The 25681-nt window shown below is 43.9% G+C and overlaps 2 long non-coding RNA genes across 2 annotated transcripts in view; both read right to left on the reverse strand.

The window, feature by feature from the left end:
- Window positions 1–25681, reverse strand: part of LOC135369177 (uncharacterized) — a 113087-nt gene that overhangs the window by 41727 nt on the left and 45679 nt on the right. The gene's annotated exons all lie outside the window — the stretch shown is intronic.
- On the reverse strand, window positions 18820–24078 carry LOC135369176 (uncharacterized). Its single transcript, XR_010414949.1, has 4 exons — window positions 23890–24078; window positions 23647–23833; window positions 23443–23572; window positions 18820–19005 (listed from the first exon to the last, which is right to left on the reverse strand). It is a non-coding gene; the product is annotated as an uncharacterized LOC135369176 (long non-coding RNA).

A 25681-nucleotide genomic window follows, 5' to 3' on the forward strand; every position in this document is an offset into this window, starting at 1 on the left:
TTCCACCTGGGCCGACTTCCCTCGCATTTTTTTCCGTTACAACAGATGTCCAGTGGGCGGTTTACATGCAAGCATAGACATGCAAAGGATAGCCATACACAAAAGTACAAGTGAAAATATATTTATGAAAGTCAGTAGTGCCAGGAATTATGCTGTGACTCTGTGTGCAGGAGAAAAAAACAGCCAAAAACCTGAAGCAGAAGAAACACAATACAATACACGTAACAAGGAATATACTTATTAGAGGTGCAATGGCATTGAACAGGTATATTTTTTTATTAACGGTAATCATACACACTACTTTTGAATGAATCAGAATTAAAATAGAGTAGCACTTTTAATTAAAGAAGGTATTCTTAATTATTACGACTACAATCTAAGTTCGAGCACAATATGGGAGCTAAGTTTAATATTGCAACATGACACAATAGCGCAGACATATGGAAATAATTCGAACGAACACGATCAACAGATAGCATTAATATAGAACCAAACCGACATATTCGCCAACATGTAGGGAAAAAATAGCTACACAATACCATAACAAAATGAGAAACGGACACCATATTTAGCAAAAGAAGATATTCTTAATCAATATGATTACAATCAAAATTACAAGTTGTATTATAAAAAGTCTAATATTCCTATACGTGAGAACCATCATTGCAATAGCGGGAAGTTCTGATAGCTGTATGTAATTAATTGTAAACAGCAGACACCCTGGAAGACCATGGGACACGAACGACAAGAACGACACGAACACAAGAGGAAACAAGATTTATAACACCACATTTAATAAAAGAAGGCTTTCTTAATCAAAACATCAGAGGAGGAGAATAATCTATCAGTTTAACTGTTATAAAATCATTCTCGTGACATAATCTAATCGAACATTATACAATTTGCATTCTAAGAGACACTACAAACCTTACTTTGTTTTATGAATCCAACACACACACAACAAAAATAGTTATGTCAAAAATGAACTTCACTAGATGGCAGGCTCCTAGCCATTAACCAACTCTAATGATATCTGCCTTGATTTGTTGGAAACGGGTACCGATAGACATATGTAACTGATTGTGAACAGGAGGACCAGGAGGACCACGGAACACGAACGACAAGAACGACACGAACACTAGAGGAAACAAAATCGATACCACTACAAAGAAGATATTTTTAATCAATGTGATTACAATCAAAATTTCAAGTTGTATTATAAAAAGTCTAAATTCCTATACGTGAGAACCATGATTGCAATAGTGTGAATATCTGTGACAACATTTCGAGCACAATAGGGAATCTAAGTTTCATATTCCAACACTACACAACTTTTAATTTACAAATTTCTTATTAAGTGAACAGCATAGACATAAGGAAATAATGAGAAACAACACCATCAACAGCTACAATTAATAGAGAGCCAGACGTGTGCACCATCTAACACATAGTGAAATAATAGCTAATCAATCTATCAATAGGAGAAATATTACAAATTTAACACTATAGCACATATTTAACACTGAAGAACAGAGGAACACTCTAAACAGCGCCACGTAAACAACAACACAGGAAAATAATCTATCATTGAACCATCATAAAATCATCTTCGTGTTTTAGTCTAATCGAACAATATACAATTTTCATTCTAACTAACACTACGAACCTTCATGGATTTATCCAAGTCGTAGAAAATATGCATTGTTTTCATCTCGGTTTTCACTCTTTTCCTCAAAGCCGGGAGACTGTATGTCTCTATCTATACGACCAAAACGAAGCGACTGCGCATTCGTCGTTTGAAAATGGCGTCCATTTCGACTGCAGGCCTGGTTACAGTTTGCATACGTGCGCCAGAGGAATAGTTGATCAATGCACTGGTATCGGCAGAGGAATTAAAATGACGCAAACCGGGAATATATGAACTGAATTGTTTTTCTGTTGGTTGGTTGGTCTTTTCTGTTTGTTTGTGCTTCTCTGCTAGCGTGTGAAGTCCAGCGTCCCAGCTTAGATAATAGCGCAGTGCCACAAAAATGTACAGTTACACCGATGTTTCACAGGTGCAGGGGGGGGGGGGGGACTCGAGTCCCCCTACGAGCCACAAGCCGGCCCACGTAAATCGTGCAAATCAGAGAAGAAACATTTATATGGGGCGGAGGGGGGGGGATGGGTCCAGCGTGACGATCGGAACAGTTCTTGCACTTACCGGCGTCTATCTCAGCAGCCAGCGTGCATGAATACTGTGAGACGTTAAATCACGTGAAGCGGCCTCACCGCTCATGGCACCGCATATGATACCACATCTCGCTGTATGCACAAATATGAGTGTGTGAGTGTCCCCAGAATATCAGCTGCGTGGGGGGGGGGGGAGAGAGGTGTAACGAGCCCGCTAACCTTGGAGTTTTGGCTACGCCACAGGCAGGAACGTACTGGGATCGCGGGGGAAGAAATGGTATTTGAGGTGCAGCACAGTGGCTCCCCTAATATTATAACAGACATATTTGCAAGAATTCATTCGGATACACATTTGCATACAGGTCTTCACCTTCTTGCTCAGTCGTCTGTATTGACTGTGGAAACCACACCATCCAGGCAAAGCTCTTCATCTTCCTCGAGAACTACAACTACACGTCGTCTGAAGCGCAGCCGTCATCTCAGGGGAGACCGAAACACCTCTACTAAACCAGCAAGTGCTGCCCCTCTGCACCTGCGGCCAGCGCTGTTTCAGTAGACACAGCCCAGAGCGCTCCAGGTCAGATAAGATAGTATACAAAGGCGATATATTTTATTGAACATCGCAAATAGATGTCGGCATTATTCGCAGGGATCACTATCTTTTCACATCCTCTCCTTGAAACGGAAGTCTTTGGTTAAAGTGGATCACAAGTCGGCCAAAGTATTCCACGATAGAAACAATACTCAATCAAAAAACGAGAAACAAATTTAATGACATCATTTTTGTGATAGCTTGAAAGTTCTATATAGAGGAACCACTCATAAATATCAAATGTGAAATACAACTCAGTTACATGAGGCATTCCCATCTTAGAGATTATTTTTACTAATGGCAATCGAGTGAACAATTGAAACAAATGTGACACAATTAATACATCATGCATACATAATTCCCGACTTATAGAATATCAATCGATTGAACACTTGAAACAAAGACAAAACAATCATTAATTCAGACAAATCATTTCTAAGCAAGCAGCGTCAATACACCACAGAATCTGTACAGAAACTTGTCATTTTCAATGAATAAACATGATCAACTAGTGGACTGAAGCGATAAAGTGTGATGAAAGCCGACGACCCCCAACACCAACACCAAGTTAGGGAGGGATGGGCTCTAGTGTGGCCTTTCTACACAGCAGAGACATTGAAAGCACACGTTTTTTCTTGCTCATCATATCGTTCTAAATCAATTTCCATAATTCTCACGGCAAGTGGATATTAATAACATTATAAACCAGATAACATATTTTTAAGCCATAAAATGAGCATACTTACTTATACTACAATACTACAGTACTACAATACTTATAAAAATATCTGCACATCAACGTCGGAAGGGCCACTGGGATTGACGGCGGAATTTTTCAGGTTTGCTAACGAATAATTGAAATACACTAGACCAGATGTAATTGTAATCACAATTGCATCACAATCGCCCAATCACAATTGCACTCATCAAGAAAACAGTGAGATCAAATTATCATATACAAGCGGTCTATATCGCACGATTCATTACGGATTTGTTGAAATTACACATATATGAGATGGAAAGTACATAAAATCTTATCGCATGATATGTTCCACTGCCACGGCAATGCAATTATTTTCTTCTACCAGTTCTTGCAACGATGTCGAATGAGCAGAAGTTCAATATTGTCGTGCAAGGTCTGATGTAGCATCACTTAGTGAAACTCAACGAACATATCAACTGCGGTGGACCACCGGACTATATTCGTCTAATACTCTCTTGTACGCCATTCAATAATATTCATACAAAGAAAGGAAACATCAATAAGAGATTGTGCCAGTTCGTCGCAACAAAGTGCAAGTTGCTGAAGCGATACCAATACGGCGACAACGTATCGATTGCATTAATCAATGCTGGATTCAAGCGACCAACAATAACACATCATTATATAATGCATTCCGAATTCATCAATCAAGACAACGAACAAAACTTTGGAATAGGACAATTGTAATTAATGGAAATAAACAAGTGTAAATTGGAATAATAAATGAAATCTTTGTCATCAATATAATGAATTCTACGCATCGCAACGAAAACAGCTTATATTTGGTGTGGCTAGATTGAACACAATAATTGCTGAGGAAACGAATATTCCACACTACGTGCAAGAATTGACTATTCTCTAGAGAGCTGCCCTGAGATTTCCCTCTCCCTCGCGCGCCCCGCCCACCCGGAGCGCGCCAATGGGAGGACGCGTGAGCGGCGTCGGCTGAGTGCCATCTGGGGGCAGAGGTTCGAACGTAGACGGGGACGTGCTTTTGGCGATGCTACATCCACTGGGTCGTTCCATCCACCACGGCCCTGAGTTGGCCCGTGAGATGGCGCTGCTCGATCTGTGAACCTAGGGACGCGCGTTCCTTGGGACCGCGAAAATGGTCGGCGATAAGTACTGAGTCGTGGTCCCATTTCTGTCTCCCTCTGTTTTTTTTTCTTTTTCTGTTTTCGTGGGATGAATTGATAGATTTTGACGGCACCTGTGTTCGCTTGTTTTTGCTTTTAATTACATTTCATGATCGGCGTCCTTGAGCGATGCCCGCGTTTGTTTGTTTGTTTGATTTTGCTTTTAATGAACGTTTTATGATGGCTTGTTTTTGCTTTTAAACGTTTTATGATAGGCGTCCTTGAGCGATGCCCGCGTTTGTTTGTTTGTTTTTGCTTTTAATGAACGTTGTATGATGGTTTGATTCATTGCCTGTTAGGCGCGGACTTCGAATGGCGCGTTTACGGCGTCCTTGATGATGCCTGCGTTTGTTTGTTTTATTAGATATATGGAACACGCGTTGTTAGAGTGATCTTGATAAGACGTCCGCGGAATCGTTGCGCCCGTGTTTGGGTGATAGTAGGGCGGTCTTTGGCGTGTGTGTGTGCCTTCCCTTTTATTGAGCATGTCATGCGATTCGTGTACGATGTGCTGTGGACCGGGACACGGCCGGTGAGAGGTATAGGCCTGTTGCGCTGGGCCAGGTGGCGCAGCAAACCTTGTGTGTCAGCGCCGCTAGTGGCGACCTTTTCAACACACGGTCGCTCCCTAGCAGACGACATTCAGTCTACGCTGGCTAACTTGGTGTGGCGTTATCGTTTATCGTATGTTTTCCGGATAGAAAAAAAGTCAAAAGGATCGACAAATTATTTCTAAAAAAGTCATTGAAACATGTGTACAATGCGCGGCACGATGTACATATCCAGAACGCGTGTATGTCGCGAATGACGCTGTTTGTTAGTGTGTTTAGTGTGCTTCTCTGGTGCACTGGAGGTGCACCAGTAAAAGTATAAATTTCATTCTGAGAAAAATCAGGCTTAACAAGAACGTGGCAAAGATTAATTCGCAGGGTGCTCATCGAATTCATCGGACTTAACAAAACGCTCGCCGTTATAATTGAAGATAGTTGAACAATATTAACGGGACATCTAAAAGCAACGCAAACTGTTTTGTGGTTCAACGCCCAAATAGTTGCTCTTTCCTGGGACCTCTGAGCGAACTTCTCGGCTATTTAGATTTGGAATCAGCTATCATATATTCACCTCGTTCAAAGAGACTTCTAGCTTTTTCTTAATGCGTACGGAAACAAAGGTTGTGCAGATATACACGAGGCTATATATTGTATATGTATATGTCTGTAAGAGCTCGAAATAGCTCCGGCCATATTTTTTCCTCGTATATGTATATATGGAGTTTCTGGTGACGACGACCCAGTGAAAGAATTGATAAAAACAAGTCAGCTGGTGAGTGTAATTAATGACAATAAGACCCGGAGACTAGGGACGACGAAAACAGACACATACAGATGTCTCCAAATTATGTCTGTATGTGCCTGTTTTCGTCGTCACTAGACTCGAGATCTTACTGTCACACAGCGACATCGGCTGCACAGTCGACTTTTAATATAAAAAGCAGAAAACTGCAAAACAAATACAAGAAAATGAAAAGTATATCTGGTCAAAGTTTTTGTATTCTATTTCATTAAAATGGATGCCGATATTTGTCTACTGCAATAATTATACCTGGGTATTACATAGCCGCAATGTAAGTCTATGACTGAAAACGGTAAACGGCGGCAGCACTCAGGAATAATTATTTCAGGGCTTCATATTTTAAGAATTAGCTAGTTCTGGAGTACAAAAGATAATACAGCCGCCTGCATATCGCCGGCAGCCGGAATAGCGCTGCCAGTCGGGGACATTTCTTTCGGGGACATCTTTTCCGGGTACTTTTCTTGGGCGGGCAAGTTTTTGCCGTAGCCATCTTCTTGCTGCTATGCGTACGACACAACAGCAGTTTGCGATTTTTAGTAGAATTCGATTCGCATTCGAGTAGAGTTCGATTTCCGAAAAAAATAAAAAAAGAATGGGGCACTCTTTGACGCGTCCTACCCGTTGCTATCAGTTATGCATACGGGGCGAGAGCGGCCGCGTGTCGTAGCATTCCGTTGGTAGGGGTCAGAGTGGCGCTCCAGTCGTCCTCCTCAAACTTTAGCGCAAGAGCCCTATACCCCGTTTGTGTTTCTTTGTCGTTTCGCGGGACAATGCGTCATTATGGACTGTTTCCCTCTGCGTTTCTTTTTTTTTCTGTCTCTCTGTTTCATACGCCCTTTTTGTCTTCACTGCGTCATGCGACACGTGTTGTTACGAAAGGAATGAGATGACAGCCCGCCATGCCCGATGCATGCCATGCCCGTGCCGTTTTTGTGCGTATGTTTAGATAAGGCCGACAGAAGACTCTGGTTCCTTCCCCCCTTTTACTGAACATGATGCCACACATGTTGTTACAGAAGGACTTTGATGAGACGCCCAGGCCGTTTTTGTGCGTATGTTGGGTAGTGCTGGCTAATGACGAAAGAAGAATACTTTTTTGATGGTTTCTTTCATTAAAGGGACCGAAAAGTGAAAAATAACCCCTATATTTTTGCCCACTATCGTGCACAACATCGTTGTTTGATAAGACACAGAAAGCATTACTTCTCAATTCGGCATATTTTTTACGTATAAATATTTTGAAGATTACCGGAACATGGACGGTGCTGCCAGCGAACGTCGAAAAAGAGCAACTTGGGTTTCAGGTCTAGGGCTCCCAGGGATTGGTCAACCCTTACCACGTGAGAGTTAATTTTGTAGAGAACAAAGCTGACGCACATTATCTTACAGCTAAACGCCATTTTAAAAATGACGCTCACTTCTATAGCTTTTCCGTTAATAAAGCATTCAGCTACTTCGCCGCTACGAGCTACGATCCGCCGCGCCATCTGCAAGGCCGTCGCCGTCTGTGTTATCGCGTTTATTGTTTACGTCGTGGGTGGTCGTGTTGAACAAGAGAGAAACTGATGTTCTGAGGCTTTCCAGTGACTTTCATCGTTGATTTCATCGTGGTCGTGTTGGTCGCGCGAAGAGAAGTGAATGACATGTTCGTGGTTGTTGTGTCAATTATTCGAGACACCTACATATGCCTGGTGTAGTTTTGGAGTTCGGGGATGCAAAAATCATGTTCGTTCACCATCGGCGGCGGCGTTTTCTACCACAAGATTCAACAGGAGAGTGCGCGAAAACGAATGTGGTTCGAAACACTCGGTTATTAGATGTAGCAGTCGTGTCGTGTGTGCTGAGCTCATTTTGCTGCCGATGACTACGAAGATGCCGTGAAGGCGAATTGCGAAGACGTCCGAAGCACACTGATGCTCAGTACCCAGTGATTTTGCTTCACCCAGGTGACGAGTTCAACACAACGTCTTAGGTATGTACAGGCGTCACACATGTATAAATTATAATATAGCGATGACGTATTCCATTTAACTTATGTTATCCTACCCGTACTCAACATTGTCAACATCAACAAATTTAATTTTAGGGGCCTTCCAGTGTTGAAGTGGCTCAAGACTGCTTCGTGTGTGGGTGATCCAGGCAGTCAAGTTGACATGACAGAAATAGCTGAAAGCAGGTATGCAAAGTCCACAGATGGAAGCACTAGATTTGTTAGGTGTTGCAGACTTTGTGACATTTTTTTGAGTCTTTGGACAGGTGCAGAACATTAGTATGACGTCAACAAGAGAAGAAACCGATGAGAACTACTAGCTTGTTTGAAGGGTACAAGAATACTTCCTGTTGAGATGTAGTTATGACTTTATGACTAAGGAACGCTAATTAATTTTCTAGAGATGCATCCTCTACACTTGAATGCCCAGTGAAACAGCAAACGTTCATTGTCTTTGAAGCCCCATTACTGGAATTGTTGAATGTGTGTCAGAGCAGCAGTGAACCATGCAAGGTTACCACATCATATTGTTACTATATTCGCAGAGTTCCCCTATCTCGGACGCAACTGTCATTTCTCTTTATTGCTCTTCCGATCCTACCTTCTCAGAGATTAATGTGGTTCACCATACACTGCATTGGCACTGCCTTTCTCTACTCATGCTTTCGGTTTTTTGTTCTGTTGAATAAATCTTCATTTGAGTTTGCCGCCATCACACTGTCTACTGTGTTTGCCCCTCATCTATATTGATGTGCTGTAACAGTATAGCACATCAACATGCCAACAACCTACCAAACAACCTTGCCTAGTCCTACTTTTGGATGGAAACTACACGATGTGGAAACATCCACATATATAAAGTTTTAGTCGACGGAGATTTGCTGTTTTTGTACAACCTTCATTGTACATTTTTTTTGTCTCACTTAGCATGCCTGAAGAAAAGTTCTGATCTTCATCAAGATGACAGGTCATTCTTTGATCTGCAGCATTATTGTTCCTGTAATCTTTTCACCAACAGAGAATACAAAAGTGAACAAATGGTAAAATATAACTAGCTTGTTAAATTCAAAAGGAAAAGACGAAACTGTTTATACTTCTCTTATTCATTTTGTTGCAGGTTTTACAACTCTATCAAGTACGTCAAAACATCAGAGGGCAGGAAGTCCTACTCTGTTTCCTAAATCCCTGGACAATAAAAAAGAAAGATATAGTTTGAGTTGTGGCAAAATGTTGCTTCTGCTCTTATATTATATTTCAATTAAATGTTACGATGCATTTGTAGTGTACACTGAAGCCAGTTTCAATCTGCAGGGCTGTGAAAAGTATTTTACAAAAGTACATCTCAATTACAGTAACAGAGAACTTATGCAATAAATTATTTAGCCATTTTGGAGTATTATGCACACCAATGGTGCATGGTTAACTTTGAACCCAGATCAAGGGTTAATAATACTTGAAGTCAGCCGTCAAGTCCTTCTTTGGTGATGTGATAATGAATCAGATAAGTACTTCGTTTAGCAAAACAGAGTTAATTAAGTGTTAAATCCCAATCTTGGTTCAATTATTAGTTGACATTTGGAAACGTGGTCACTAGGAAGTATACTAAAAGGTTATGAACACAGTTCAGCTGAATGACACTGACGAAAATTATCTTACTTACTCCTCACATATACAATTGAGACATGAGTATAACCTACAAATAGATCTATGCCCACAGGTCACTTAACCCTCCAGGAACAAACTAATAATTATGATATGCTGTGACAGCAAAGAAAAAGCAATGAGAAAAACTTGCATCAAACAAGAAATGAAAATATGCTGACAACATTTCTACAGGTCAGCGCACTGATGGGCAAGCATCCCTAATAGCATGCATGACGCAGGTCGAGATCCAGTGGTGTACTTTCTATTGTATTTTCTCGGAGCACCCCATATCCTTCTCGTGAATGGCCGACAGGTGGTATAACGGAATTTCCTGCAGTAAATAAGGGTTTTCCGTCCAGTTTGCAGTTCAAGTAGCGCGTAAAGACCACACGGCGCTGCCGTGTATGTTGCCATGCTCTTCGGTTTCTCGGATGTATGTAAAAGACACTTGCAGTACTTCGGTGTCAAGGCACAGTATTTCGAAATATTTGTTAGTTCTGATGCAATCATCTGTCTGCTTTTCACACGCATTCTCTACCTCTCGGCAGCAAAAACCGTAGTATCCATTTGTAGTATCCGTCGTTTGCATCTCACACATGAACACCTGCACGACGAAAAAACAGCGCTTGTTTCGGCTTACACAAGTGCTTCTCCATGATACATGGAAATTTCACAAAGCAGTCCATGTTCACAGCACGGTGAGGTACTGCTGAGAACGAATGTGACTCCGATTAATCTCTGGACGAGGAATCTTCTGCTGCGAAGAACACACTTTCCAGCACGCTAATGCACGAACAACAGTTCTGTGTGAGCGACAGTTCTAGAATGCGTAATTCCAGCGCACTCATGTTCAAGGGGCTCGACATTCTCGACGTAGAAAGTGGTCACAAATGCCTACTGCCATTTTCGTTTTCGCCGGATGATCTCCCGGAAGTGCGCGTATTACATGCGTCCTCGACAGATGGCGCGGGGTCATGCTATTGTTGACAGACGGCGCGGTTTCCTACTAGGTCCCTGGACATGCAATTATGGAAAATTCGATTACAGAAAAAATACAGCGATTTCAGCGAAGTTCTTTGATATTTGAACTTTTGAAGGCTCAAGCTTTTCGCTTAACATAAAGTTTCGATAGGTTTATATTCACTTTTCGGTCCCTTTAAACTTTTGGTGGCACCGTACCGATGTCAATCGACTGGGCGCGCATCATCTTTCTATGCGAAACCAGGAGACGCATGCAACTGACCACAGCAGGCTGCGAAATTAATGCACATGACATTTATTGCAAGGAACTGCATGGACAGGCTTTTGTTGGCGATGACAACAGTACATGTGGTCGAGGGCGGTCCTCTGAAACCCGTGCCGTAATGCCTCGGTAGTGGAGTACACGGTTCCGGGACATTTCATCGAACGTCGTTTGGTCGAAAGCCGTTTGATCGAACGCGGGACATTTGGTCGAAAGCCATTTGATCGAACGCCGTTTGATCGAAACGGCAGCGGTCGTTTGATAGAATTTTTTATTGGTTCGCTTGTAGCGTTGATGTAACAAAAAACAAGAAGAAAAACAAAAGAAAGCGACAGTCCTAGATGCTGTTATCTTAAGGAATATTTAACTGTGTAATACGCTACCTATTGGCCTGACATTCCTTTCTTTCGACTGTGTGGGACGGAATGTTCAAGAACATTGCGGGCATATACGCCATCGCAAGTCACCAGTTCAGACCGGAAACGATGGACTACAATTCGCTACGCTGCCAAGGTCTAGAAGCTGAAGAGATACTGAAACAAAGAAAGCGCCGGTTCCGCGTAAACCACCCACCATTTTCGGCGTTTTGACCCCTCTTTTCTCCTTGTAGGAGAATAATCCGCATTCACTGAGCGACCCAATGACCGACTTCACCACACAAAGTTCAGTGACAAAAAGCTCGTAGTGCAAAGGTAAGAGGTCAGAACGGCTTAAGAGGAAAAAATAGTACGAATTCTTGGTTCCATTGTATGCTCAAGAATAGCACGTGCCTAGTTGTGTTCTTCGTAAGCTCGTCCTATCTCAAACTTTATAACTCCCTCCAATGTCCTGTTGCCGTGAGTTCCTGTAGTACACTTGATGTATACTGGACCGTAAAGACGCTGGACTGATGCCTGTTATGATTTCGTTAGTTTGGGATGCGCCTATTTGCCTCTTGCGTACCACGGCGCACTGAGAAAAGCAATGCAAGCATATCGGGTGTCCGCCCATTTCATCGAACGCCGGTTCGTCGAACGACGTTTCATCGACGCTATTTTATCGAATGCAGTTTCATGGAACGCCACCGGACAGTTGCTCACCAGACAATTGCCCGTCGGACAACTGCTCACTGTTAGAATCAATTTGCCACCATTTTAGATGTTTACTCTTGTAGGAAAATTTAATACGACGTGGAACGGTCAGTACATGGGCAGCGCCTCTATTTACAATCTATGAGGCTATGAGGAGTGATATATACATTGCTACGCTTCATGATACAAGAGGGATATGCACTATTATACTATACTATTACTATATACTTACTATATTATTATTACTACTATTAATATACTATATTACTATACTATAGTATTATACTATATACTACATATTAGGTCAGTTTAGAATTAGTCTGCTAGCATTTTAGACGTTAGGTCATGTTAGAATTATAGTGTGGGCATTATAGACGTTAGATTTGGCGTATTAGCTGTTTAGACGTTATTGTTGTTGTAGTTGTGCTAAAATCAGTTTATCGGCACTTTAGGTTCTTGGCGAAGGCGTGTTCTGCAGTTCTTCGCAATCGCAACAATGCAAATATTCGCAACAATCGCGCAATCATATCCTGAATGTAGCAAAGGCTGACGCTGACACATGATCTCAAAGCTGTTTGCGCGCGGTGAAGTTAACTGAATTAAATCTTTCATAAATCGTATTATCTCTGATGCTTCGTCCTCTGTCACTCACTTATCCGCCGACAACGCACTGATTTCCAACGTCGTGATATCGGCGCTAAGCCGGTGGTTATAAAACGGTTGGGGGGTTCGACTTACGGGATATCGGCATGCGACGCGTGATCCATATCGGGTCATTCCTATAGCCACTCCGGTGTCCGCCCATTTGTTCGAACGCCGTTTGATCGAAAGACATTTGTTCGAAGGGAGTTCAAAGCTCGCAGCGTGTCCTGATAGCACCTCTTTTCTGTAACTTTTGACTCGAGCATACGGAAGCAGGCAATCAGTATCCTCCGCTTCTTCTTTTTTTTTCTTGCTTTTTTTTAACTAAGCAGGGGAGACCTCTGGTTATTTGCAGACATTTGTCATTCACGTACAGCACAGCTGAATAGAACGATGTGGAAGGATCCGGCGAACCGTAGGATACATATTGAAGCAAATGGCCTCAGGTTGCGAGCAGCCGATAGCCTGTGCCTCTTCTGGGCAGCCTTTTCATTGCTGGCGAGAAATTTAAAGGGAACCATCTGAAATGGGATAGCCATATGTACGCGAAAGCCACTCGAAGCCTGTGGATGCTAAGAAGGAAGTTTCGTCATGGTACAAAATAATGATATTAAATTAACAGCCATAAAAAACCTTAGTTCAACCTTGGTGAGAGTATGCATCCGCAGTCCGGGATCCCTACACATGCACGCAATAAAAAAAAAGAAAAAGAAGAAGAAGGAAAAACTAGACAAAGTACAAAGATCAGCTCCCCGGCTTATATTGTATGGGTTTCGAGGGACTTCTTCGGTTCCATGTATGTTGCAAGAACCAAATTTAGATTCACTTGCACATAGGCGCTCCTATACAATGTCAGTTATTGACATGATGATATATAACATTATTAATACATTGTTAAAATTTGTCCACGTTCGACGCGAATAAAGCATTCAAGAATGTCATTTACTTATTTATTTGACAAAGTGTTGGGGGACTAGGGGTGAAAGGCATGTATGCCGTTTTTAGTCACTATCTGTCAGGGAGGAAAAACCTATCAAGTTGTCGAACAGGAGAGGGTGAACAACACAGTCCCTTGGACCGCTTTCTGGATGCGAAGAAGTGTGATAGAATGAGGAATGTGTTTATGGGCAAGCGTATTACACAGAGTTAAATATTCCTTAGGATAACAGCATCGAAGACTGACGCTTTCTTTTGTTTTTCTTCATGTTTTTGTTACATCAACGCTACAAGCGAACCAATAAAAAAAATCGATCAAACGACCGCTACCGTTTCGATCAAACGGCGTTCGATCAAATGGCTTTCGACCAAATGTCCCGCGTTCGATCAAACGGCTTTCGACCAAACGACGTTCGATGAAATGTCCCGGAAATTAATCCTATAAAATGACAGTCGGATGTCATTTTGCATGAGCACGCATCATGATATGCTACAGCATATCAAAATAACAGTGTACTCCACTACCGAGGCCTTACGGCACGGGTTTCAGAGGACCACCCTCGACCATATGTACTGTTGTCATCGCCAACAAAAGCCTGTCAATGCAGTTCATTGCAATAACTATCATGTGCCTTAATTTCGCAGCCTGCTGTGGTCAGTTGCATGCGTTTCCTGGTTTCACATAGAAAGATGATGCGCGCCCAGCCGATTGACATCGGTACGGTGCCACCAAAAGTTTAATGAAAGAAACCATCAAAAAAGTGGGTGGGTAGAAATTCAGCGAACCGGTAGAGATGTAGGAAGGGAGTTGCCTCAGGCCAGAAGCCGCCGATATTTCGAACAGAGACTGTTCTTCTTCTGGGCACCGTCCTCATCATTGGCATGGTATTCATGGAGGGAAGAAAGGGTCCGTACGGGCTTCTACGGCCGGAGTGAATGGCTGCTTTGTTAGAGTGTGGAGGGGATTATGTGAACGTAGTGATCTAGGCTACAGACCGGTTACAGAAAAATGGAAGGTTCACGAACACGTGGACGAAACGGGACAACAGGCAAGAATTGGCAAGCATAGCGAAAGATAAGGAGGTTAGTGGTTACGTGGGGAAAATTCCAGAACGAGCAAAGGGTTCTTTTTTTTTACATATTTGTAGTACCAAGTTGTGGCATGCAATAAAGAAAGCAGAAAGCAGTGGCCATGCAGAACATAACAGATGATAATGGAGGTAGAAGGGAAAAGCATATTTTATTTGTGAAGTGTTTCTAGGGTGCCTTGTGATTTGTTGATACCGGACGGGTGAAGAGCGTTGAACTTGTATATGAGGTAAGACTCCCTATCACGTCTGTCACGTGTGGATCTAAACCCGGTTTCTAGTTTAATGTTCTCAAAATTGTGACCAGGAACGTTAAAGTGTTCGGCGACTGCTTTGGGGAGTTTGTTGGACGTGTCGGTTCTGTGTCCGGTAAAGCGGTTGTTCATTTGTTGGCCGGTTTCACCAATGTATTGCATAGAGCAGTCGCCGCATTCAATGCAGTATATGACATTGGAGCTTGTGCATGTGAATGCGTGGTTAAAGGTACTATAAAGCAGTCGAGGTGCAACCTGATGTTTTGTGTGCCCTGAATCGTGTACGTCCTCAGGAGTAAAATGCCGCAAAATTTTCTCACATAGACGTTATAGCTCCCGAAAAAATGCAAATTTAAATCTACTGACAACACTGTGGCGAAGCAGACCGACGAAACGCCAACTCCGCCAAGTACGGCGGCGAAAATGTCTCATGCGCACGACTCTGGGCCAAACACCAAACAGAGCGACGTACGATAGCAGCGCCACGGGGCTGAAACAAGGCCCAGGTATAGCCGTTTAGCTACTGAGTGCAAAATTCGGCTTTTGTGTATTTTCTTTCACACAAATTACATTTTCTCAAAAGGTAGTATTTGCAAATCCCAACAGGAAAGCCATCTGTTTATCGGTCTCCTTGTTTACAGGGTTGCTTGACAAATTGAAGACTTCTTCCCACCAGGCGTCGCCCCGACATTCTTGACTGCGTTTTTATTTACCAATTAAAAATACTTAGAGTAAACTCCTGCGCATATTACGTGTTGAGCTGAACCTTTGAGTCTAGCACTCTCACGTCATGCTGATTGCATAGGTTCCACCTCGACTGCTTTATAGTACCTTTAACGGGATGGGTGTAATGTCTCGCAGTGCTTTTGATGGAGTTAGCGTGTTGAACGTGCTTGCATGTTTTGCAGCGCGGGAGGTTGCAGAGCCGTGTTTCCGTGTACGGGGTGCTCGTTTTGCTGATTTGGCATTGACCAAGGAGTCTGCCAGGTTTTTTGCGCGCCGGTATGGTCACCTGTATGGGATGGGTGAATATATTGCTAAGTCGGTCACTGCTTTGGAGGAGGGGCTCGTGCTTCTGTAGAATGGCTTTGATGTTTGGAAGTGCGTTGGAATATCTTGTGATGAAGCTTATTTGGCACGCGTCAGGATTTTTTCGGTTTTCCAGAACCCCGTTTCGTTCGAGTGTGAGTGCCTTGCGACGGAATTCGGTTAGGAGGGAGTCTGGATTGTCCCTTTGGGCAAGTGTACTGCAGAGTTCGTCAAGCTTCTCAGAGTAATCTGTGTCGTTTGTACAAATTCTGCGTAGTCTTACACTCTGGCCATTAGGAATTCCAACCTTACAGTGACGAGGGTGGTGTCTCTTAAAGTGAAGGTATTGTTGTTTGCGAGTTGGCTTTTTGTAGAGGGTTGTGATGAGGTTGCCGTTGTCTAGTGATATTGTGGTGTCGAGGAAGTTAATTAAGTGAGTTGACTGTTGTGATGTGAACTTTATGTTGCTATGCGCGGTGTTCAGTAGATCTACGAACTTTTGAAATTCTTGTTCCCCGTGTTCCCATATTATCAGTATATCATCGATGTATCGAAGGTACACAGTGGGTTTTAATGAGAGGGCGCTGAGAGCTTTGTTTTCCAAGAACCCCATGAAGATATTTGCGTATGTGGGTGCAACAGGTGTGCCCATACTTGTACCGTGTACTTGTAGATAGTATTCGCCATTGAACTCGAAGTAGTTCAGTCTAAGGACCAAGTCCATTAGAGCGAGTATGGTTTCCGTGTCTTTTCTGGTGTTTGTTGTAGAAAGGGTATTGCAGAGGGCTGTGATTCCGTCGTTCTGTGGGATGGTAGTATACAGTGATGTCACATCCACCGTGGCTCTTATTGTGTCCCTACCAAATGTACGAGTGTTTATATCTCTGATTATTCTGAGGAGGTGAGGTGTGTCTTGTACATGCGATGGCAGTGTTGTTGGAATATGGTTTAAATAGTGGTCCAGGAATTTCGAGAGTCTTTCTGTTGGTGTGTTGTTATTAGATACAATTGGCCTGCCGGGGGTGTCAGCCGTATAGAGCTCGTTGGCGTGTACCTTGTGGATTTTGGGTAGTAAATAGAAATGACCTGCGCCTGTGTTTGATGGGGTGAGACATCTGAGGTCATCATGTGTGATGAGTTTTCGTTCGTGGAGGTCCTGTATGGTATGGGTCATTATAGCGCCGTGTACTCTTTTGTTGGGTCATGGTCCAGTTAAGGTAGTGTTGCGTATTGTTGAGTTGCCTATTAGCTTCAGAAATATATTTATCTGTGGGCCACATGAAGATACTCCCACCCTTTCTGCGGGCTTGATAATGATATCATCTCTGTCAGCTAGTGCTTTGATGATGTCACGCTGTGTTTTAGTGAGGTTGTGACCGCGCGAGCTTTGGGAAATATCGCGAAGGATGTTGTTGCTTACTTGTTTAATGTACAGGTCTAATGCGGGTTCTCGGCCGTGATTTGGTGTCCAGATTGATGGTAGTCGGAGGTTTTGGTTGTTTCCAGCGAAGAATTCTCTAAGGCGTAGCCGTCTCGCAAAGTCTGATATGTCCTTGTGGATTTCGTATTCGTTAACAGAATTGAGTGTAGGGCAGAATGTTCACCCTCTAGAGAGGACTTGTAGTTCGTCGCTGGTTAGTAAACGTGATATATCTATTACGGTGCTTGCGTCAGCGTTTTCTCGGGGTTGCTCAGCGATGTTGCGGAGAGTTGTGGTTGTGGTGCTGGAAATGATTTGTTCGGCTGCTGCGTGTGTCGTGTTAGTGGGTCCGGTATCCGTGTCGTTGTTGGAATTAGGTTTTCCTAGTTTTGAGTGTAACTTGTTAGCCAGCTCGCGGTTGAGTTGTTGAATGTGTAGTTCGAGAGTGTTTGCCACCGCGTCGGTGAGACTGATATTGTTCATATGGGCCTGGATCGTAGCGAGTTGCGCGTAGCACTGTTTCTTTAATATTTCTAGAAACGTACGGGCTGTGTTGCTAAGGGCTGATGCCCACTCTAGCTCTAGTTCAGGTGTCAGTTTTCCTAATGCAGGAACTGTTTTAGGGGTGACGCCTTTAGGTACTGTGTTGTGAGCCAGGTGGTGGGTGTAGATCCGTAGATGATGTAGGTATCGGCTACGTTTCTCCATGAGTTTTCGCATTCGTAGAAAGTTCGTTGACCGCATGGTAGGCTGGTTTTCTGGGTCATGTGCGCGTGCGTCGTGTCTGTGGGGTCGGTGGCTGTGCGGTCAGTGGCTGTGGAGACTCGCTGTGTTCCTCGATGTCATCTGTCTGTGTTTGCGTGCTTGTGGTCTTTGGTGTCACAGTTTGCGTGAACTTTGTGTGTGTGCGGGTTGTGTTTGGAGTGTTGTCGTTTGCCGCGTGTGTATGCGTGGGTGCAGTTGTCGTTGTGGTCCCCTTTGATGCCATAGTGTGTTCTGGCATGTTTGCGGTGCTGGCACTTAAAGTGTAAGCTGGTTGAGGATGTTGTGTTTGAGCGTTTGTCAGTGCAGGACGGCATCTATGCACCATTAGGTGTTTGATGTTGTGTGCCATAGCTCGTACGCCTGCGTGGTTTGGGTGGATGCCGTCCCGAGCGAGATGTGCTTCAGCGTGCTATTCGAAAGCTGCGTGTATGATACCCATAACGTTGGTGTGTACGTGACGCATGTGGATGCCCTATTAAAAAAATGAAAGAATGCGATCCACAAGGATCACCCCATATGTGATTATAACGGTGGGTCTCATTCAGTCCAGCCTTATTAGATCTCATTCAGGTGGTCCTCTAGGTTCCCATTAGTTGTGGTCACATAGGATGATATTTCATTGTGGTCCAAATATGGTCTATTTTTATGTGACCTAATGTGGTCCTGCAGGAGCAGCTCTTTGATGAATCATGTACGCAGGACACACAGGCATCAGTAACAGGGTTTTATCAAACTTTATTACAACTTACAAGTGACAGTAGAGACAGAGACAGAGATTACAACTTGCTGAACTTAACGAGTCTCTCTTGTAGTCTGGTTTGCGGTGCACGTCGTAGGATAGTCGCATGTGCACGGTCCGCATGACAGTGGAACTTCCACATCAGTTCTCCCCTTCATCACTGTGAGTTCTGCAAAATACAACGACAAGTACTTTGTTAGCTGGTAATAAACTCTGGCCTGCCCATGGCTGGTAACACACAGCACTCAAGAGAGATTGAGCTAGTATGTAAAATGCATATGATCTGGCGGGCAGTTGGGCTCTCATGATTGAAATAACAGAAGCGTTACAAACAATGACAAACGTTAAGAAAAAAGTGAATGCCGTGCTGATCGATTGCCAGTTGTTCATTCCGTTCTCGGACAGTTAACGGACTTTTATAAGAGAGCCTACCTTCCTGTGGCTCAGAGCAATACTTTGTTGGCCAACAATTTTCGTCTCTAATCAAGGTTACACCAGCCTCCAAAGTAACTATTTTATATTTGCGAATGAGGAATATATAACTGATATGAGCAGGTGGTATATACAACTACAAAAGCACTGAGAACAAAATGAAACGCAGATATAAATATAAATAAAAAGCGCTCCGTATTGCTTGTCGCATTTCCTTATTTCTGCCTTTTAACGACTGCGTCATGTAAGGTGTACAGGATATCTGCTCTATTGCGCCAAATACATATACTTAAATATCACATACTGTATAACTGAAGCTTTCAACATTCATGTCTGAGGTGCTTGGCGATGCCAAAAGATTATTTTTGGTTTTCACAGGGTTCGTACACAGAAATTTCGAAATTTTTCAAGGGTTTTCGAGGACCTGCCGGATCTGCACACGGCAAGATTTCAACACCCTTTGCCCCTATTTAGACATCACCTATATGTATGGGATCGATGTAAGCATGCCAGGAGAATTACAAAAGAAATTTCTTCGTTAGTTAGAAATTTCTTTATATAGCCGTAATAGGTACAATCTGAAAGAACACTGGGCACACTTGCTGTGTTCCCTGCCGAAATTCAGTATGCTTACAGCAAAGTCTCTCAATACACCCATTTCTTCATCTGTTCGAGCGAGCTCTTCTTTCTTGTTTTTGGCAGTCTTTCGAAGGCTGTTCGATTTAATGATCAGAGTTACATCGCCGGCTGCTTCTGCCTTCTCCGCATAGCTATCCGCAGCTTCCATCAACGACTCAACTGCAATTTCGAGCTTTCGCCCTTTTGCTTTCATCTCATCAAGTATTGTCTTGTTGGCTCGCTTCCTGTCATTTTCTGCCTTTTCCTCCTGCTCTGCTTTGAGGCTGTCTAGATGCTCAGCGTATCGCTGCCTAGCACCTGTGACTGCAGCTCTCAGGCCTCTCGTAATTGGAATATTCAAAATTCCGCCATGGCACCGAACAGCGTCGCAGATGACCCTCTGTGAAACGTAAGAGAGGTCCTTTAGGTTTTCCACAGCGATTTGCCTGTTTATACTGAACCCTCGCTCAACAGTTGCCTGTCCGTGGCTCAGTACAAGTAGCTGCCGAATCACATTCCACAGGTCAGCAAATGCCAGGTCATGCCCGATGACGTCTTCATACCAGACATCCCGGTTGTCACTGGCTCTCTCAAATGTGCGGATCTTGTGCATTTGACCTTGGATGAACTCAGTGTACTGGCCGAGCACAACCTCTCGCTTGTGCTCACTCATTCGGTTGGTAGCAATGAGACAATCCACTACAGATTTTAGTCTTGAAACACTCTTGTCCGGCGTGCTGCATATTTGTCGAGGATCAAGAGAGGACAAAGCCCTGACAACAACAAACTGCAGGGGACTTTTCTCCACCAGTTTCTGTGTGGCTTTCACAAGAAACTGCTTGCACTGCATCCTGAACTGAAATATATCTTTGCTGCTCGCCTTGCTTGCCTTGACACTTTTTTCAGCACCATGTCCAATGTCGAGTTTTTCTGATGACACGTGGTTATTAGGATCATCTAGATCAATGTCCAACAGAGCTGTGACTGAGGCTGAATCTGACAGTGCAGAGCACTTGACGAACCTTGCCAAAAGCTTCCACAGGATCGCTTCGAGGTCTCTGGCTAAATAAAACGTCATCGGTCTGTCCGTCTGGTACTCAGTCATGAAGGGCTGGAAATTCATGGCCATGCTAAGAGCGAAGTTCAACTTCGCAGGCAGCAAAGGGTCGCGTGAAAATTCCATCAGGTTCTGATAACTGCGGCACTTGGGCACAGTAGCTTTCCGCTTCTTTGTGGCTTCGATGTACTCCACGACATCACCCCAGATCAAAAGTGATCGTTCTATAACAGGAATGTTCTCGAGCCATCGATGCGGCACGTACCTAAGTGGGAACGTGCTCTTGTTGGTTATGGCTGTGAAATTCTCGCGTCGTGCAGGGGCATCGTGGAACAGGGAAGCCAGGCTCGACAAAAACGTATCCACATCCCATTTGGAAACTGCCAGTCCAGCCTTGTAGGCATTGTGAACAATGTGTAAGCCACAGGTGCACAAGTTCAAGCACTGCACTTGGTAGTTTGTCATCATATGGTGCCTGAAGCTCTCAAAAAACTTCCAGTTTACATTAGGCCCATCCATAGAGATCTGTATTATTTTCTGAAGTGGCAGCGGCTTTAGTGCATCAAATAACTTCTGCTTTATATCCTCAGCCGTAGAATGACCCAAGAACACCGACGTAAAGTAACGCGTGACAACCTTGTGGTTACCATTCATGTACCTCACATGCACATCCATCTGCTTCTGTTGCAGTCCCTCATTGAGTGATTCATCAAACAGAACAACGTAGCACTCGCATTGTTGAACGTCCTTCTGCAGATCAGAGAGAAAGTATGGCCTCAGGCCGTGGCAGGCCACATACGCACATTTTTTTCACCACACGCGAATGCTTTTGCTACTTCGCTGTCTGGGAACATGCGCTGGAACAGGTCACCGATTTGCGAAGATGAATTATAGGAGTAGTGCGCCATGATCACCTTCAAAACCCACAGAATTTCAGCATCTGTCACCATCTCATGTCTCTCACAGGCAGTATTGATACCCCTCGCACGGGCGGATGATGCGCTTGAGCTGGTCGACGGCTGACTATCCTGACGCGGAACATAGTGCAGCACTGAGTTCTGAACACTGTCGTGAAGATTTGCACAGTGCTTCGCGCTTTTTGCATGACTTCGTAGTGCCGACTCCCCCATGGTGCGCAAATCAATCGTCTTTTCACACAACTTGCATCTTGCACGGTTTGGATGCGTCTTGTCTGGAGCGATCCACTGTTGATATTTCTCACTGCGTAGCCACGACGCTTGAAAGGTACACTTCCCGGGCATCCTGGTGCGTTTTTCAACTAAACAACTCACACGCACCAAAGCATCTCGGAGCTGACGCCTCAAAGTTCAAAATGAAAGCGCGCGCGGGACGCGCGAGCTCTGTCGCCCTGTGTGACCAAACGAGACGCGCAAAAATTTTCGTGCAAAGGCGAAGACGATGTTTAAGCCTTGTAAGGTTCTACAAGTTGTGTAGAACGCAAAATTTTCGGTATACACAATTGATGTTTTGGAATCTCACAGAGGTTCTCGTGAAAGGAAGCCAACGAATAATATTTTTTCACAGAATTCAAGGGTTTTCAAGGGTCAGTCAAAATTCAAGGGTTCACAAGGCCTTTCGGATTCAAGGGTTTTTGAAGGTTTTCAAGGCCCTGTGCGAACCCTGTCAGCAAAAATAAATCCCGATTTTTCAGATTACGCTCCTCAACTGGTCAAGTTGCCGTAACATTTTTTTTTACGGAAATGGAAAGCCCGTCCCAGATTTATCCGGAAACGTCACGGAGTGCATTCTATGTGATAACAAAGACAGTGAAAAAAAACGGGGAAATGGCACAGCTTTCAGGTGCAAATATTGTTGGCCACAATCTGTTCACTTCACGACCGGACATGGATCCTTTGCTCCCCCCTTCAGATTCCGCATCCACACAAGCTGATTTTGTTGACAACGTCATCGGTGTATTGTGATATGACCTGTCTTTCCTGCTTTCTGTTCTGTCATTTTCAGTGACATGGACGAGAAATGGTAAGGCCTTCTCAGCAGTAAACAGATAGCGGCTGAAAAACTGTGCGACTGAAAACCACAATTTCCGCGTTTATTTTTCACTTTTTCCCGGTACAGTAGGGAATGCACTCAGTGTCGATAGTGAATAAATCCAACATGGGCTTCCCTTGTATGAAGAACAGCCGCAAAAAGGCTAGGACAAACGGAAGCGCTCAGGACAACATCCATTCGCCCTTGTCTTTTTTGTGGCTGTTTTTCATAAAATGTCATACCAGCTACCCCAGTTCTACACCTTAGTATGGCGCTTTCAATTTTAACAAGAAAAAGAAAAAGTAAAACGCCAGGCTTAGCAAATAAAACCGTTGAATTCTGTAAATTTATTTCAATTGAATAGTTGTTAAATATTTGTTGTTATGGCACATATACCCTGGGATGTGTGTCCAAAGCCATGTTTTTTAAACAAATTTTTGGACACATTGCTGCAAACACTCTGTATGTTAGATGTACATGCATACCCACCAGTGCTTCTCTCATCATCTGTATTTTTCTTGTCTTCGTGATATCTCTTATTTTGCGCACAAAACGTTGCGTGCAAATATCTGCTGCTCATTTGTTATCGAGTGTGCATCGCAGTACTTGGCATATAGGTCTGTCAACAAATGAAGGAACATTGCAGTGGTGGCAGGGGAATACCGTCGATACGAGAAAAATGGAACAACTTACTGTACAATGCCACTAGCTTCCTGCTGTCGGTGCATTCCTTCCTGCACTGCAGGTGGTGCTCTTGTCCAGCAGGTCGCCAGTCGAGAAAATGGACATAGCTGCATCTCTGACAGCCTTTTTCTGATCCCCAATGGCGAGAATGTGGTCATATCTCAAGCGGTAGCCACACATCATTTCCCAGATGGATCTGAGAAAAAGAAAAGAATGCAAATAACAATTCATCTGCATGGCATTAAAGCGTACCCAACAGCTGCCAACACCCTGCCACAGGTATATGTGGCACACCGCAAAGAAATCTTGTCATTTCCACTTCGCAAGACAAATTGTACTGCCCAGTTTTCACGTGCTGTAACATATGGTTGATAAGCATGGCATAATTGAAACAACTGTGCATGTTACAGGACATGAGGACTTTCAAATTGAGGCAACTCATTTTGGCTCCATTTGGTGCTCCATGCGAAGCTAAACTAACCACTCGCCTGTTGCGTTCCAGTGCGTTCGATTTCATCATCCGATATTTCCTCGGCAACACCCAGTTGGCTTCCCATTCGTGGTGGTGGCACAGAAATCGAGCGCTTCTGCGTCTTCTTTCGTTTCTGCGCAAAGAAAATATGAACAAATGCTAGTTTCAACTCCGTGAACTTTCACCATACAAGAATAAAACGTTACCCGCGAGGCCCAGGATTTGAGCTTGGTAGTGCCCATTCTCGTCTGGATTCTTTTGTAAGGTCCATTTTACGGAGTACGGCCGTGTCTTGTCAAAATCGCGCAAGTGTTCCAGGTAGAAGTTTTGATATCTCGGACGCGGACGACCTGACGCTTTCGGTCACTTATAAAGCGGACGTACGCGTACCACGGGGACACTGCGGTGCTAGGTGGCATAGACATTGTTCACTGAACAAATCGTTGAAAATGGGGATGTCGAAGGCAACGCAGAAATAACCTGAGTGCGAAGATCACGGTCACAGAAAGCCTCCGAACGTCTCCTGCGTCTAACGTCTAACCGCCGCCCGCCGCTGCTCCATACAGGACTCTGGCTCTGGCTGGCCTCGGATCCGACCCGGATGAATGTTGGATTTTGGCTTAACGATTATAACTTAAAGAAGGTTTCATTTTCATGTCTTTTCACACGGCTTAACAAGTAAATTCGCGACATTTAAGTGCAGTAATTGCATCATATGCTTTTGTATTCCTCACCTAAAAGATACGCACTATTTCAAGATCTCAAATCACGGACGGATTTCCGTTCCATTGTGATGGGCCCGTGCTGCTCGATCGTGGAGTCCTGCAAGGCCGCAGTTCAGAAATGTGGAAATGGATAGCTTCAATACACGAAAAAGGTATCTGGAGCCCGACCGACCCTTTGTAGTGCCGTACGAGACACTGCGGAGTAAGCGACGTCGACTCCTACAATGCTCTGTCGTTACCGGGTCACAAAGTGGAGCACGCGAGCGACAGTGGGATGAGCAGACGTGCTTGACACCAACGAATCGAGGTTCACCGATTTAGGGCGAAACCCGATTTCTACCCGCAAAACTGCACCTAAGCTAGCCCCTTCAAGGCAATGACATACTAATTGTTCACAAGATACACGGTTGACCCTGCTTCTGGCACTCAACGGTACAACGAACGTTTGTTCTACGGTAGATCCCGATTTCTTCCCGAATTCAGTCAGATGGTATTTTTTCTGCCCGAATTTGCATGAATTTTCCATATCTAGTGATTGACCCGATTTCTACCGCCGAGTTTGAAAAAAAAAATAAAACCAGAAAACTTCAGGGTCTGTTTACTTATGTGGTCAGTATGACATCCCGAATGCTCTGTTGTTGGGTCCCTGGAGACCGATTGTGGTCCTCAGTGAGGTCCGACATTCATGGCTTTGTGACCCGCTAGAGTTAGTTGAGAGCCCATAGAAACATATTGGGGTCTGCCGAGGCATCACATATAACATCATACATGCTATGTGGGACCCAATGGAGTAACATTAAACCTCATACATGGATCATATTGGATTCTGTGATTTTTTTAATAGGGT

This window comes from Ornithodoros turicata, chromosome 9, assembly GCF_037126465.1.
Source record: "Ornithodoros turicata isolate Travis chromosome 9, ASM3712646v1, whole genome shotgun sequence".
Taxonomy (NCBI): Eukaryota; Metazoa; Arthropoda; class Arachnida; order Ixodida; family Argasidae; genus Ornithodoros; species Ornithodoros turicata.